Source organism: Lissotriton vulgaris, chromosome 4_1 (genome assembly GCF_964263255.1).
Source record: "Lissotriton vulgaris chromosome 4_1, aLisVul1.2, whole genome shotgun sequence".
NCBI classification, from domain to species: Eukaryota; Metazoa; Chordata; class Amphibia; order Caudata; family Salamandridae; genus Lissotriton; species Lissotriton vulgaris.
Window position 1 is genome coordinate 1,298,411,716 of NC_141691.1, and position 16,845 is coordinate 1,298,428,560.

Below are 16,845 nucleotides of genomic sequence, written 5' to 3' on the forward strand. Positions count from 1 at the left end.
CTAGGGATCCAGCTGACCCCCACACTCCCCACAATGACAGCGGTCAACTATAATACACTTCAAAAGAAAATTCGCAAAGAACTGGGCCGCTGGAGAAATCTCCCCCTCTCTTGGCTGGGCAGGAAAGCAGCAGTCAAAATGACCATCTTACCCCAAATCTTGTACCTTTTCCGAGCACTACCGCTCCAGCCTCCCGCGGGATGGATACGGCAAGCACAGACTGACCTCGCCTGCTTCATTTGGTAAGGTCGGAAGCCGAGAATGAAGAGGGCGCTGACCACTTTGGCTCCTGAGGCAGGGGGACTGGGAATACCAGATCTGCATAAGTACTTCCAGGCAGCGCAGCTACGCTATCTGGTGGAATGGAGCAAGTGGGAGTCCGAAAAACATTGGCTGTTCCAGGACCAGGCCGTGGCAGGGCGCCCGCTTCAGGAGATCCCCTTCCTCAACAAAGCCGCCCGACCGGCTAACCTTTACGCTTCATTCATCACAAGGGTTCCACTACAAGTGTGGGATGCCACTAACACTACACATGAACTCACCACCTTTCCCTCGCCGCTCACGCCTCTGGTAGATAACCCGGAATTCACCCCGGGCATGGCCAAGGGAGCCTACGCCCATTGGCGATCAGCGGGATGTCGTTGCCTCTGTCACATCTAAAGTCCGGAGGGTGTGCTCTCCTTCCCACTCTTCCGACAGGAACACAACCTCCCCGAGACGGAACGGATGCGCTACCTTCAAATCCGCCACTGGGCACTCCAACCACAGGGGAAGGAGATGGCAGATAGACGCCTTCAGCCATATGAGAGATGGCTTCTATCCTGCACCACAGATACTAAATTAATATCTGATCTTTACAAATTCCTTCAACCGCAATCAACTCACCTTTATAACCCGGGCAGGGAGCGCTGGGAGCGCTGGGAGCGGGATCTGGGCAGTACTATGAGCCACAAAGAATGGGACCAGATTTCATACAGGGCACGCCATTTAGTATACCACACCGGACTTACAGAGACACTAACTAAGTTCACCACATACTGGTACTACACCCCGGAACGAATAGGCGAGATGGACCGTAGCAAGGATAAAAACTGCTGGAGGGGCTGTGGACACACAGGCACACTACTGCATATTTTGTGGGACTGTCCCCTGGTACAGCCGTACTGGACGCAAGTGATAGATGACATTGACACACACTTTCATACTGAACTACCACGCTTTCCTACCTACATTATACTTGGACTTCCTAATCCCCTGACATACCCTTTGCGCTCACGTAGGGGACGCCAGATAGCTATCGCACTAGGCTCCGCTATACAAAATATCCTAATACACTGGTGCACTACCACGGTCCCCTCCCCTACAGGTTGGCTCCATCGACTGTGGTGTGTACTAGGGATGGAGAAGATGTCGCTTACTCTTGCCGGGGATATAGATCAATATGAAGAGCTTTGGCAACCGTTCCGCTCAATATTGGTTACTGAATTTAGAGAACTTACCTGCCCAAGGTACCTTCGCTTAGTGAGACTCACCGGTCCCGAAAGGGAGACCTCATGAGGGAGGGACAAAGGAAGTATACGACAGGATTTGGCGAAAGGAAGCCGAGAAGGACAGTTCGAGCACTGGACAGGGGGGCGAGGGGAGGGAGGGGCAAGGGGGATTTGGGGGGTGGGGGGGGCCTTTCGCCTGGTTGGCATTATGTTATACCTCATGTCTTTCCATCTTGCTCTGGGTTGGGAAGATTTTGGACTACTATGCTCATTCTGTTGAGAATTCTCATAACCCTTCCTACGTTTATGATTGATGAGGGCTATGTAATACTTGCATTGAATACCTTGTTTTCCAGGTGCAGATTTCAAATAAAAAGATTTAAACCTAAATAGAGCCCTGACATTAAGAGTGACTTGGCCGCTCATTTAGTGCAGTTGACATTATTACCTGAGCCTGTACACTGTACTGCAGAATTTTTCACAGGGTCAATGCCTGAATGGTACATCTACATGGCAGTTAAATAATTGTACTGGCCAATGGAGTGGCTGGAGGACACATTATATGCAGGAAAAGCGGGGTGTGCATGAGCATTAAACTAGGCCCACAGTAAGGGAGATTATTTTAGTGACAGCTTCAGAACAACAGGTGTCCATAGCTGAAGAAATGGGTTTTACCCTAAACATTTAGGCCTCATGGTCAAACGCCTCCAGGACTAACAAAGAACTAAGGATATTACATTTCCATTGGGACTTGTCTATGTGTTGAGAGCTGATCAATGATGGTGTTAGACTACAGTTTTATAAACTTGAAGAAAATATGGCTTTACAGATGACTAAAAACAAGGTTCTAGAACTAGCAAACTGAAAGGTTTGAGAACAACACAAAAATGAGGGAGGATTGTTGAAAAAATACACTTCCCATAAAGTGAAACAAAAATAAAATAAAAAAATAAAGAGAGGATTGCTGAAAGCATGCTGTCCCTAAAAAGTGACATCTAAGGAGAATGCTTAGTTGACTTATGACCTTGTGGTTCCCATAGAGCTTGTTGCGCCTAACACCGTTACTATATTATCATCTAAAGTTGTAGAGGCAGAGTATTTTCTCTCCTCTGCATTTTTTCAATATATGATGTCATTTGAGATGTCATGAGTGATGTCACTGACCATGTCATGAGTGATGTAATATGTGACATCATCAGCAGTGCATTGCGGGCGTGCGAGGTATAGTTAGCTGAACTAACTATAACGGGGGAATTTCAATGGTTTTGTATGAGTGAAATGTCTAGCTAACTATGACATGTGTGAAACCTATGGTTTTTTCAGTGAATTTCTAAGGTTTTTTAAATGCTAATTCCTAACTATAACGTGGCTTAAACCTATGGTTTTTTCAGTAAATTTCTAAGGTTTTTTAAATGCTAATTCCTAACTATAACGTGGCTGAAACCTACGATTTTTTCAGTGAATTTCAAAGATTTTGTAAATGATCATTTTTAAATGTATTAATTGTTATATTTTTAATACTGATTTACTACATTGTTTTAAACTATTTATTTTTAGATATTTTATTTTTTAAATTACATTACATATTTTTAATATAAATTGAAAAAAAAGTTTTTAAAAATATTGAAATTGTAATATTTGTTTTTTTTATTTTATATATTTTTTATTTATATATATTTTATATAGCAGGCAATTATATCCTATGGAAGGAAATTCAAGTTTCTGGTAAGTATGGTAAAATTACATTTCAGGATCAGTAGTGGGCTGAAAGATGCAGCACTGAGGTCTCTCCTGATAACAGGTGAGTAAATCAGAATTCGTAGTTCGGCTGATTTTAGACACATTTTTTAAAGTTCCAAAACTCCACACTTAGACGAATTTCCAAGTGAAACGAGTCAATGTTAGCCTATGGAAGGAAATTCAAGTTACTGGCAAGTATGGTTAGAATTACTTTTCAGGATCAGTACTGGGCTCAAAGATGCTGCACTGAGGTCTCTCCTGATAACAGGTGAGTAAATCGGAATTCGTAGTACATCCAGTAAGCGCCACAGAGCTGCGTAGCAGAAAGATGTAACAAGCATTTACAATGCAATGGTCTCGGCATTATTGAAGGTAGAGCTATTGGCATTGCTCATGACATCTTTTTTTATTTTTTTAAATCATAAATAAATGGCATTGTCATTTACATTGCCAATAGCTTAATCGTTAAATAAATGGCATTGTCATTTACAATGCCAATAGCTTAATCGCTCGCAAATTCATGACCGATTGCATTTACACCCACACAGAGCCACACACACAAAGCCACCCACACACACATACAGAGCCACCCACACAGAGCCACACACAGAGCCACACAGAGCCACACACACACAGAGCCCACACACACACACACAGAGCCCCCCCACACACAGAGCCCTACACACACAGAGCCCCACACACACACCTAGAGCCACATACACACCCAGAGCCACATACACACCCAGAGCCACATACACACCCAGAGCCACATACACACACAGAGCCACATTCACACACCGAACCAAATACACACACAGGAGAGCAAGCACAGCGAGGGGCAGGGGTTCTGAGGTGCACTGACATAAAGTTTGGGGTGCGGGGTGAAAGGACTCTCTCTCCTGCACACTGTACTGGAATAGATGGGTTGCATATCAGCAAAGATGCAATCCTCCAAGTCAGGCCTTTTCTTTGACAAATGAATTTATTAAGAAGTGCTTGGCCCATAGTCTTGGCGACAAAACCGTCAACGATTTAATTCAACGATTTATTGACATTAATTTCACTTTTAAGAAAGTTCCACTCACCTGCTGCCACTTGGAGATCCGAACAGACACAAAAATACCATAATTTCAGCCGCAGCATGTTAACTTGGGGGCTTTAACCCGCCCTGCTGCTGCCGCTCCATCTGCAGAAATATTTAACACCCGGGGGTAGAATTTCGGCTTCGTCACCCCTATGCCTCCTTCACGCCCACCGACAGGGCAGTTCGTGCGTTCACAGCTTCCCGTTCTGGTCACCTCTGCAAGCAAAACGTGTCCTTTGACCCCAGGTGCAGTAGGTTCCCCTCACCTGCTGCATTCACTGGCATAAAAGGGGGAGTGAAAAAGAACTGCGGGGTCGGGGCTAGCAGCCTCCAAGTGCCGTGCTCTCAGATCCAGCCCAGAGGAAGTCCGGAAAAATAAAAAAAAGTAAATATTGTGCCGAAAGCCCCTCTCCCCGCTGCGCCCTGCAGCTGAGGCATCAGACGGATAAACACGGACCCGGAGCTCCCGTAACCTACATTTGAATCCTCCATGAAACACAGGCAAACGCTACAGGCGGTCCTCCGGCGGTGTTGAGGTATTCCGATGGAAACAGAGGCTCCTCCCGGCACAGGGTCGGCACCACAGCATCCCGGGCTGAGTGTCCTTTAAGTGCCGTAAGTGTAACAAAGTGGCAACAAGTGATGTGGGAGTTTTAGAAGCGGCTGTTGAAAGAAATGCTGTACCCGCGCACCGACAGCCAGACACGAGAGGCCGTGGGTGAGAGGGACCGGCGGACGCAGAGAGACCCCAGAAGTCAGCGGGGATGGGGCAGCCTGTGCTGTCACTGCACGTGCAGCGGAGCGAACACCGCAGCGAGGGCTAGTGGAGCCCGCACTGACAGGGATGGGGCTCTGACCCAGGGGGCATGTGAGAGACAGAGTGGGTGCGAGAGAGGGGCACAGCTCGTGTCCGAGGGACGCATGTGTGAGACAATTTGTGTCAGAGTGGGTCACAGTTTGGGAACATCTTTGTGCCTGCGTTTTAGAGTTTGTGTAAACTCCACTGTGACTTACACACCTGAAATATCTACAACAATAATCTTGGTTTGTTTGCAATATTTAGATAACACAAATCCCTGGTGTACTAATGTGGGGTCCTTCTAAGGTTACCAGGTGCAACCAGAGCAGTCATGCTGGCGCAGGGCATTTCTTTTGCAAGTTATGTTTTTCAGGTGTGTTCATTCATCTGGATCAAGTGAAGTGAATTAGGACTGCAACTCCCACATCACATCGGGTTGTTAAACTGGAGCAGTGTTGTGGGCGACATGGGGTCATCTGCTAACATTTAAAGATTTAAAAGGTGCCTCGCCAGTATGGGGTTAATTTGCGGTTCTGCACCCTTACATACAATTTTTGGGGAGCAGAGTTTGATGCTCGTGGGATTGGACAATTCTGACATATCTATGTTGTTGATGTATATTTATGTATATATGTGTGTTTGTATGGTGTGTGTGTGTGTGTGTGTGCGTGTGTGCGGGTGTGTGTGCGTGCGTGTGTTAGGTTTGAACAAAACCGGTCAGTTGTCTGTAATTTCTTAGCAGACTGTCTCTGGAAAGAAGTGATTATTACTATATGTGAAGAAAGATGAAATTACTTTATGGGGCAAATTATGAGGCTGTCATTTCTCTTGATCTGATGTAGTTTATAAAAAATATCAAATATCATTTTTTTCAAATAACAAACTCCAGAGTGATTGACCAGCGTTGTATTTCTGATCTTGCAGAAATTGCTTGTGAATTTTAAGGCTAATTTAGACCATGGTGTGTGCGCTGTGAAGCCATTTAGAGACAATAGTGTTTGTATCAGCATGTGTTTGTGCGCCATGGGGCGTGTTTGCACAGTGGTGAAGGGAGGGGGCTGGCCTGAGTTCACATGTGTGCAAACACGCCCTGTGGTGCGATTTAAGTTGGGGAATTAATTCCTTGTCAATACTGAGGGTCCCTGGGGGCCAACTAGCCCACCAGGTACCTCTAGTAAGCGCAACGGAGCTGCGTTGCAGAGTGTTGTAAAAAGGGGCGTGGCCTCAGGACACATCTCTGCAATGCAGCCCCCTGGCGCATACTAGAGGTACCTGGTGGGCTAGTTGGCCCCCAGGGGACTTCAGGATTCAAGGGCACTTAATCCTGCAACTTAAAACGCGCCACAGGGCGTGTTTGCACACGTCACCCTCCCTTCACCACTGTACAAATATGCCTGTAAAATCCGCCAAACTACGAATTCTGATTTACTCACCTGTTATCAGGAGAGTACCCAGGGTGGCATCTTTTAGCCCAGCACTGACCCTGAAAAGTAATTCTAAGCGTACTTAAAGTAACTTGTATTTACTTCCGTAGGATTCCATTGTGTGGTTTTCAGCAGAAAAGTTTCTAAGTGTTGATTTTTGAAACGTACAATTATTCCTGTAAAAAATCAGCCAAACTACGACTTCCGATTTACTCACCTGTTATCAGGAGAGAACCCAGTGCTGCATCTTTTAGCCCAGCACTGACCACGAAAAGTAATTCTATGCGTCCTTACCAGTAACTTGTATTTCCTTCCATAGGAATCTATTTTTTTTTTTGGAAAACTTTATTGTGCAAAAATAGCATTACAAGTATGGGCCTACAACCACAGGGGCCAGCCGCTAGGACATGTGAGGCATTTATGTAATTCACAAAGCAGCGACCGCTCTTCCGTGGTCCTACTTAACACAGGATACCTTTTCGGCAACACAGGATGTAGACAGGATATAGAAATTTTTAATTTTTTAAAGAAATAAAACGAGGAAGAAAACAAAGGAAAGAGACTCAAGGCGAGAGACGTTATAGACAATGTCAGGCTCCGATGGGGGGGACCCACAGTACCAAATAACGAATCAGGAGGGCATGAAAGATAATCGGGAGGGGGGAGGCAGTGGGGAAGTCAGACAATAGGAGAAAAAGAATAAATCGTTCCAGGAACCTCCGGATCAAGGGGAAGGTGTCTTTGAGGGGAGGTGTGCAAATGTTCCCTCGGTAGGCGTTCCACTGACCCCAGATTTTGCTCCACGCCCTAGGCTTGCCCCTAGCCAGATATACCGTCTTCTCTCTAAACTTGCACCAGTCCATATTCTCCTTCCATGCCGACACGGTGGGAGGCCGTGGGGAACCCCACAACTGCGCAATATCTCTTTTTGCAATCATGTTCCCCAGTGCCCCCCACCGGGCCTGGGCAATGTTATAATCATTCGGCTCCCACACATTCAACAGACATCTACGAGCCTCAGGCAGCAGAGCAACCCCGGTAACACACTCCATGACCGCATGCACCCGCTGCCAATACGCCGCCACCTCCCGGCACTCCCAGAGGATGTGGAGAAAGGTAGCACTCATACCACATCCACGCTTACACAACCCATCCAGGGAAAAACCCATCGCAACCAAACGAGGACCCATAACATATACACAGTGGAGAATCTTAAGCTGGACGAGACGGAGACGGGCCGGAATGGCGACTTCTTTTGGGGAGGATAAGGTGGCCTGCCAGTCCTCGTCGTCCAACTCCAACCCGTCTCCGGACCAGACCTCTCTGAGACGCACACGAAGGTCTGCCCGATTGTTGATTAGTTTCTTATAGACCAAGGAGATTGTACTATAGGGCAGATGACCATCATGTATACGGTCCTCGAGTGGGGATGACTCAGGAACTAAATCACCAGCTGTGAGGACAGACAGCAAAGCGTGGCGAACCTGTACATACCTGAAGAACTCTCGCTCCCCCAACTCGTACTCACTTTGAAGCATCGCAAAGGTCTTCACCGCTCCTTTCACCCAAAGATCACCCACTCTGCTGACACTAATCATATCCCAGTTCTCAAAACCTTTCGTTGTCCAGAGGCATCCCAATTGTTCCGATGCATACAATGGGGTCGCTTGCGTCAATCGATCATTCCATCCCATAGCCGCATTTGCATCTTTCCACACACACACCGCAACCTTAGTGGGTCCCGTGAGGTTCCTCCCCGCGGTCCGAGAGTAGAGTGCTCTATTGAAATTACCACCGGGCAACTGATGTTTGTCCATCTCGAATGCAGGAGCCGGACCGGGTTCATACGTAGCATGGTTGATGGCAGACAACTGAGAGGCCCAGTAATAGCTCCTGATTTTCGGGAGCGCGATGCCCCCGTCATACCAGGGGAGAGTGAGTTTCGCAAGAGCGATGCGAGCACGACGGTCCCAAACGAGCCTCCTCTGCAAACCTTCCACTTCCCGAAAGTACGCCGCCGGAATAGCGTCAAAAGAATTTTGAAGCGCATAGAGAAAGCGAGCAGAGACATAATTTTAAAGAGTGCCGCTCGACCAAGTGGCGACAACGGCAGTTTACGCCACCGAGCCACGTCCACCTTCAGTCGTCGGAGAGGAGGGAGGAGATTGTGCTCGTAGCTGGCAACCGGGTCCAACGATATATAGACTCCCAGGTACTTGAAGCCTGATTGCGAGATTTGAATGGAAAACCTACACGGCAAAGGGGGAAGGCCGCCCGAGATGACATACACACACAATTTGGACCAATTGATAATCAGGCCGGAGTTCTTGCCAAAAGAAGTGAGAACATCGAACAGGACGTTAAGGGATTTACGATGGGAGGTAAGGTATAAAAGGATATCGTCGGCGTACAACAAAACACGATCTTCAAAATCGGGGGACCACTGGATGCCCTTTATCGACGGCTCCCAACAGAGCCAGGCTGCGAGCGGTTCGAGAGCAAGAGCAAAAAGCAAGGGCGACAGCGGGCATCCCTGCCGCGTACCCCTCCCGAGAGCAAAGGACCGGGACACTCTGCCATTGACGACGACCTGAGCCAACGGATCCGAATACAAAAGTTTAACCCAACAAATAAAGTCCGCACCAAAACCAAACTTCGCCAGAGTGGCCCAAAGATATGGCCATTCAATTGTATCAAAGGCCATCGTGGCGTCCAAAGAAGCCAAGATGGCTGGCTCCGATAGAGACTCCGCCCTAGCGAGAACACCGTGTAGGCGCCGCAAGTTAGGAGCAGTGTTTTGGTGCGGAATGAAACCGGATTGATCCGGGTGGATCAGGTCACAAATTACAGTGAGTAAACGATTGGCAAGGACCTTGGCAAGGATCTTAGGCTCGGCCTTCAGTAGGGAAATAGGCCGATACGACGCACAGCGATCACGAGGCTTGCCCTCCTTAGGGATCACAACTATAGTAGCCAAACGCTGATCACAAGGGAGGGCGCCGAGCTCACGTGACTCCCTGAACATTTTATTTTGAGAATTTATAGAGCGCAACCGTCACCATTACAGGCATCCTGGCGCTGACAGAGACCAACGAGGGGTAAAGAACAGACAGAGTAGGAAGGCTAGCAAGGAAAGAGCCAGGTTTTCACCTTTTTTCTGAACTGCAAGAGTTCATTTGTGGACCTAAGCTCGATGGGGAGGGAGTTCCAGAGTCTGGCGGCAGCCACCTCAAAGGATCTACCTCCAGCTCTGACCTTTTTAAATCTAGGAACCACTACCAGTCTAGCATCAGATGATCGAAGTTTTCTGGTAGGGGTATACCAAACAAACTTGGATTGTAGAGGAGCTGGACCGCAGCCATGAAGAGCAAGAACATTGCACGAAGGTAGGGCGCAACTTTGTCCGCGCGCAGTTTATACAGTTCGACAGGGAGGCCATTAGGGCCCATGGCCTTACCATAACGGAGGGAACGGATTGCGGTAGCAATCTCATCAACCGACAACGGGGCCTCCATGTGCTCTCGGTCCTCCTCAATCAGACAAGGCAAAGCAATGTCCCTCAGCAGTAAACAAGAGTCATCTTCATCTCTGTCGGACACCGGGGAGTAAACCACACGAAAATAATCGGCAAAGCATTCCACAATCTCGCCAGGGTCAGTCACGCACACACCATCCGAAGTCTGTATCACGGGAACCACAGGATTCGCTCTTTCCTTTCTATCAAGCCATGCGATCAATTTGCCCGCCTTATCACCAACATCGTACAATCTACCCTGCTGTTCCCTGAACATTGTCTTGGCGGCATCCGTAACATTGGATTTATAATCAAATTGCTTCAAACTAAGGGCGTGGAGTTTCTACTGGGTGACGCCTAATTCCAGATCGGCCTCCAACTCGAGTAATTTAGCCTCCAGACTCTCAACCTCCATATTTCGGGCCTTCTTGGTCTCAGCTATTAAGGATAGGGCCTGACCACGAATGACAGTTTGGAAGGCCTCCCACAGGGACACAGAGGATGAGACAGACCCCTCATTTACCAGGAAGTAAGAATCTAGAGACTTTATCAGGCTACTACGGGTCTTGGGGTTGCGCAAATACCATGGATTGATAGGCGCAATCCGCCCCTCGCGGTGTATCCCCGTGTCAAAACTAAGCCACAAAGGAGAATGATCAGAAATGCCTCGGGCCAAATGTCTGATCTCCCTGACGTAGGAAGACTGGACCGCGGGCATGAGGACATAATCGAGCCTGGATAGACTCCCATGAGCCCCGGAGTGAAAAGTGTACTGACATTGCGTCAGGTGCATTAACCTCCAGCAGTCCACCAGGTCAAAAGTGTCTATGAACCCACGAGCCAAGATTGGGAAGTGGGAAGTGTCCTGGGAGGGTTGCGATCCGAACTGCCTGAAAGCACAGAATTAAAATCCCCACCCATAAGAAGGAGACTGTCAGGGAGGCCCAGCATCATCCGGCCAACATCAGAGAAAGTAGAGGTCTGGAGACCCGGGGGAATGTATACTGTAACCAAGGAAAGAGTTTTACCCTCCCACCTACCGGTGATAGCGGCGTAGCGCCCTCTGTCATCAAGGATAACATTATCTATCTCAATGGGGAGAGAAGACCGGATCAAAATACCAACCCCTCTGGAACCAGTGGTAAACCCCGAGTGAGCAACCAGTCGGTAACCCCACCTGTTTAAAGCATGACACACGTTTCCCACCAAATGCATTTCCTGCAAGAGTACCACATCAGGAGACAAACGACACAAATATTGCAACACGACACCCCGTTTGATACAATCCCCCAATCCATTGACGTTCCATGATACCAACCTCAACCCACTACCCCCCATCCCCACAAGTAATGCATAGGTCACCCCACAAAGAGCCGGACACAAGAAGCAAGGAAAAGACCAATTTATCGCCTTGTGAGAAAAAAACACACACCCGAACACCCCATCCCACCCCCCAACCAACACCCGTTACAACTCCCCCCTCCCTGCACCCCTGCAGTAGACCAAAAAGCCACCCCAACATGCAGTGTGCCTGTTGCCCTAAAAACCCCACTCTACAAAAAGACCCCGGAGGAGGAAAGAGGCCCGTCGCCACCCGCCACCCAGACGTGGACCGCAAAGAAAACATATTAGGAAAAGAAATAGAACCCAGCTGAGAAATGTCTAATGTTCGGAGGTCAGGGACCAAAAAAGTAACTTCTGCGTAGGCTCACCAACATCGGCACCGCCAGGGTGCTCCGTCCGATCACCTCGGCCAGGTAGGGTGTCCAGCCAGTCACTTACATTGTCCGACCAATCAAAAAAGAAAGTCCGCTCCTCATACTCCACTCGAAGCCTAGTAGGGAAAAGCATCGCATACTTCATACCAAGGTCCCAAAGGTGTCGTTTTACCCCCTGGAAGGCCATTCTTTGTCTCTGGACATGCTGAGTAAAGTCCGGGAAGAAGTTGACAGAGGAGTTCTCAAAGTTTACCGGGCCATGTACTCTCGAAGCCTGCAGGATCGCATCTCGATCTCTGAAGTGGAAGAGTTTCGCAATGATGGGCCGCGGAGGAGCGCCCGGCTTGGGCTTTCCACCCGGCACACGATGTGCACGCTCCACTGCAAAAAACTTGCTGAGTCCAGAGGGAGAAAGATGGTTCAGGACAAGATCCTCGACCAGGAGATCTACCGAGTGAGGCTCGGGATTTCCTGCCACACCTATGACGCGAATGTTGTTGCGTCGCGCCCTGTTCTCAAACTCCTCCAGCCGATGGGACATCAAGTCATTGGCAGATTTCAAGTTACCAACTTCTGTCTGAAGTTCCGACACATCGGTCGTGAGGCTTCAAGTCTTCAGATCCAATGACTTCACTTTCTCATTGTTCTTGGACAGGTCAGCCCTGATCAAGGTGACATCGATGGCGACCGTGTCGATTTTACGAGCCAGTGCCTCATATTGCTGACCGATGGTCTCCTTCATATTGGAGATGGCGCCCATGATGTCCTGCAGGGACAGATCAACAGGGGCAGATGGGTCTTCTTTGGCATCCTCTGGGGTACGACTGGAGAGTCCCGGGGATCCTTTGGGCTGAGTGTAGCGATCGATGACATTTGTCTGGACCAGTCCCCCACGAAGAGGTGTCTTTGCCTTCTGCTTCTCAGCATCACCCTTACCAGCCATGTTGGAAGATGCGCCCCAGAGGGGCCCGCGAGACCTGGTGAAAATGGCCGCCGTCAGGCCGGGCACCAATAGACCACAAAAGCCGGCTCGTATTGCCCAAACAAAAGCACAAAAGTGATCCAAACGGCTGCGGAGTTAAGGCAGTGGTTGCATTAGATGGAGGCTGGAATGGCCCCAAGCCGAGGGCTACGGTCTCACAATCAAACCGTGTCGGGCTCCAGAAACGAAACCAAAAGTGGTGATGGGGCTACTGAGGAGACCCCACTGCCATTGTTGTTCGATTCAGTCCCGGATCCACGAGTCGCCCAGTCCCCGGCTCGCCTCCCGGTGGGCCCAAGAAGTTCAGATCGACGCAGTTTCGGTTGCCCAAGTCCGATTTAAGTTCTGAAAAGAATTATGAACTCAGCCGAGGTTCATCTCAAAGAATCCATCCAAGAAATCAGGATACTTCAGGATAGATTGCGAAGGGTGGCAAGGGTCCGGGGAGCCCTGTGCTCACGCGACCATCTTGGATGCGCGCTAAGCTCCTCCTCTCCATAGGAATCTATTGTGTGGTTTCCAGCAGAAAAGTTTCTAAGTGTTGATTTTTGAAACGTACAAATATTCCTCTAAAATCAGCTGAACTACGAATTCCAATTTACTCACCTGTTATCAGGAGAGACGTCAGTGCTGCATCTTTGAGCCCAGTACTGATCATGAAAAGTAATTCTAACCGTACTTACCAGTTACTTGAATTTCCTTCCATATGCGAACATTGACTGGTTTCACTTGGAAATTCTTTTAAGTGAGAAGTTTTTGAACTTTAAAAAGTTCCTATAAAATCAACGAAACTGCAAATTTCCGATTCACTAACCTGTTATCAGGAGTGCCCTCAGTGCTGCTTCTTTGAGCCCAGTACTGATCCTGAAAAGTAATTCTAACCGTACTTACCAGTAACTTGAACTTTCTTCCATAGGAATCCATTGTGTGGTTTTCACCAGAAAAGTTTCTAAGTGTCTATTTTCACAAACTAAAAATATTCCTTAAAAATTGCCTATATGACTTAAATGCATTCTTCCGACTGTTTACAGCAGATGCACCTTTGCTGGAACCAGGATCCACCACTGAGTAAGAAAAAGTAACGTTAACACTACTTACCTGGTAAGTGAATTTCCTCCCACAGGATAACATTGGTGATTCTATGTGAAAAAGTTTCTAAGTGTCTTCTTTTAAAATACAAGAAAATTCCTTAAAATCACTATGTTAACCAAAACGCGTTTACTCAACTGTTTACAGGTGATGTCTCAGGACTGAATTTAGGATCCAGTCCTGTGGTTAGAAAAGAAATCCAAAAAGTAATTAATTACATTTAACTAGAAATTCACATTGACTTCAATGTTGCATTGTGTTTGAAACTGAGTTGCCCATTGCAACAACTGTAACTACTGTACTTAAACGTCTATTGCCTATTTGCAAAGTATTTAAACTAAAGTAATACATTCTGACAAAGTATATTTTGTAATGTAATGTATAATGTGATTATAATGTAATTTAAAGAATAAAATATCTAAAAATAAACTGTTTAAAAAAATGTATAAAATCAGTATAAAAAAATAAAAATAACAATAAAGACATTCAAAAATTGTCATTTACAAAACCTTTGAAATTCACTGAAAAAACCATAGGCTTCAGACATGTTATAGTTAGGATTTAGCATTTAAAAAACCTTTGAAATTCATTGAAAAAAACATAGGTTTGAGGCCTGTTATAGTTAGGAATTAGCATTTAAAAAACCTTAGAAATTCACTGACAAAACCATAGGTTTCAGACATGTTATAGTTAGGAATTAGCATTTAAAAAACCTTAGAAATTCACTGAAAAAAACATAGGTTTTAGGGCTGTAATAGTTAGTTGGACATTTCACATGTACACAACCATTGAAATTCCCACGTTATAGTTAGTTGTACTAACTATAACTCGCGCACCCGCAATCCACTGCTGATGATGTCACATATTACATCATTCACAGTGCTTAATTTGTAAAATATGAAGTCCAGGTGCTCAAATGTTTTTGGGAGGCCACACCCACTTTGTCTCGGCTCCACCCACGTCCCCTATTGGCTCCACCCACATCCTCAACTGGTACTGCTGAAAGTCAGATGTAATGCCCAATCTGAATTTCAGCAAGGCAGCCTTCCTCCAAGTAAGGTTTTGATAGGAGTTTCCCTTGCCCTGTAAACATTTTGAAAAAGAGTAAGTCAAAAGCGCATATAAAGCTCAATTTTGGAATAAAATTGCTAAAATGACTAATGCATTGAATAGGGACACATTAAATATTCCAGTGCTCATGGTGCAAATTTGGAGAAAGAACAATACTGGGCTATGTCATTTTTGAGAGAGAGTATAATTCTATGTCATGAGTGCAAAGATACAACTTTTACATAACACTGAAGTCAGAGGATTTTGAAAAATCCAAACATCACACCTAAGAACAAGAACAACCCGTCTATGGCCAAAAGGCATGTCCACAATCCAAGGATCCCAATGGAAGGCCTGCCAGACACAATTTATCTAACAAGAGTTTATAAAAAATCTTGGTCTGTGATGTTTGCTGAGTTGGCTGAGTAAAGCAGAGACTCGCAAACAAAGACACACACAAGGACAACTGTACATATGCATGCACATGCACATACCCAGATATATTACATTTGTGGATAGTACAGGATGCATGCAGAGTGCACATACTCAGTGGCAAAGACCAAGGACAGAAATTAAAATGAACCAGAGCAACTGAGACTTACATAGAATCAAAATATGTGCCCTTCACATACAAACACACAAAAACCTAAACCATTCCATACTGATCATTACCCATCCTCCACCCTCACTGTCCCAAAGACACACACACAGACACACTCTATGCTAAAGGCAGAGAGAACAAATTAGACATTAACATATGTAGAATATGCCAACACATGTGTGGAGTACAATAGCAGCACACTGTACTTTGCTGACAAGAGAGTGCAGTGTCTCCTGCCTTTTGCTAGATAGTGCTTATAGTGGCTCAGCACTTGTTACCTGAATTCTCTCTAATACCATCTATCTACATGATCATTGGATGGATGTAGGTTGTAAGAGTGTTGATTGAGTAAAATTGGAAGAAGTGATGTAAATGGAACTCCATAGTTCAATCTCTGACAGTGTAAAGGTCCCATTCTGTTGAAGATGAGACAGCGCCCAGACATCTACTCCATCCCCACACATGGGTTCACCAGTTCCCTTTCACCGCAACAAAATCAAGACACAATCTTTGCAAGTGTGTGGTTGGCTAAAGATAGCCTTTTGTAATAATAGTAATGGTAGCACTCCATCATTTCCATGTCAAAATATTATCTGTCTTTTATATATTCCTTTCATTCCTCTGACAAGAGGGAAGCAAGCTAGCAGCAGTCAGTTGCTGTTAAAGAAATAACTGCTTGCTGCACTGGTGCTCTGCATTCCTGCCAGCGTACCTAGTTTCTTAAATTGGGCAATAACTGGGCCAGTGATGCATGTGCCTGACAATGTAGTACTTGAATGTGCTTGTGGACTCTTTCTAATGAGAGCTGTTAGAGTTGCCACACATCTTCTTATCTATGTTGTGGAATACAACCCCATGACTTGCATTGCAAGCAGGGACATCTAACCATACATTTGTCTTTGTTGAATTGACATGTCTCATATAAACCTGAGGCACTGCTGGCAAAGTGTGTTTGCAAGAAAGAGAGCAAGAGACAGAGCAAGAGAGACAAGGGCTTGTTTTCAGTTGCCCTTCTATCGCTCCTCTGTGTTCTTACATGGGCTCAAATGAGGGCATGGCCCGAATGCTGCCTAGATTAGATAGTCATGCTTGTTTGTTATCCTCTCATGTTTAGTGAGTTGAGTGTGGCCCAACATTTGCCACATCAAAGATGTTCCACACTTGCTACAGTGTCAATGCTAGTGTGTGCCCTCGCCTGTTTCTCTACAATCACAGCAGGGCTCACTGATCTCCTATGCAAGCTTCAGTACTAATGGTCACAAGCAAAGAAGGGGGAAGTGCTACCTGTTTACGCATACTATGGCATGAGCTTTGAATGTGCAGCTATAACATACATGACGATTACTACCCGAGG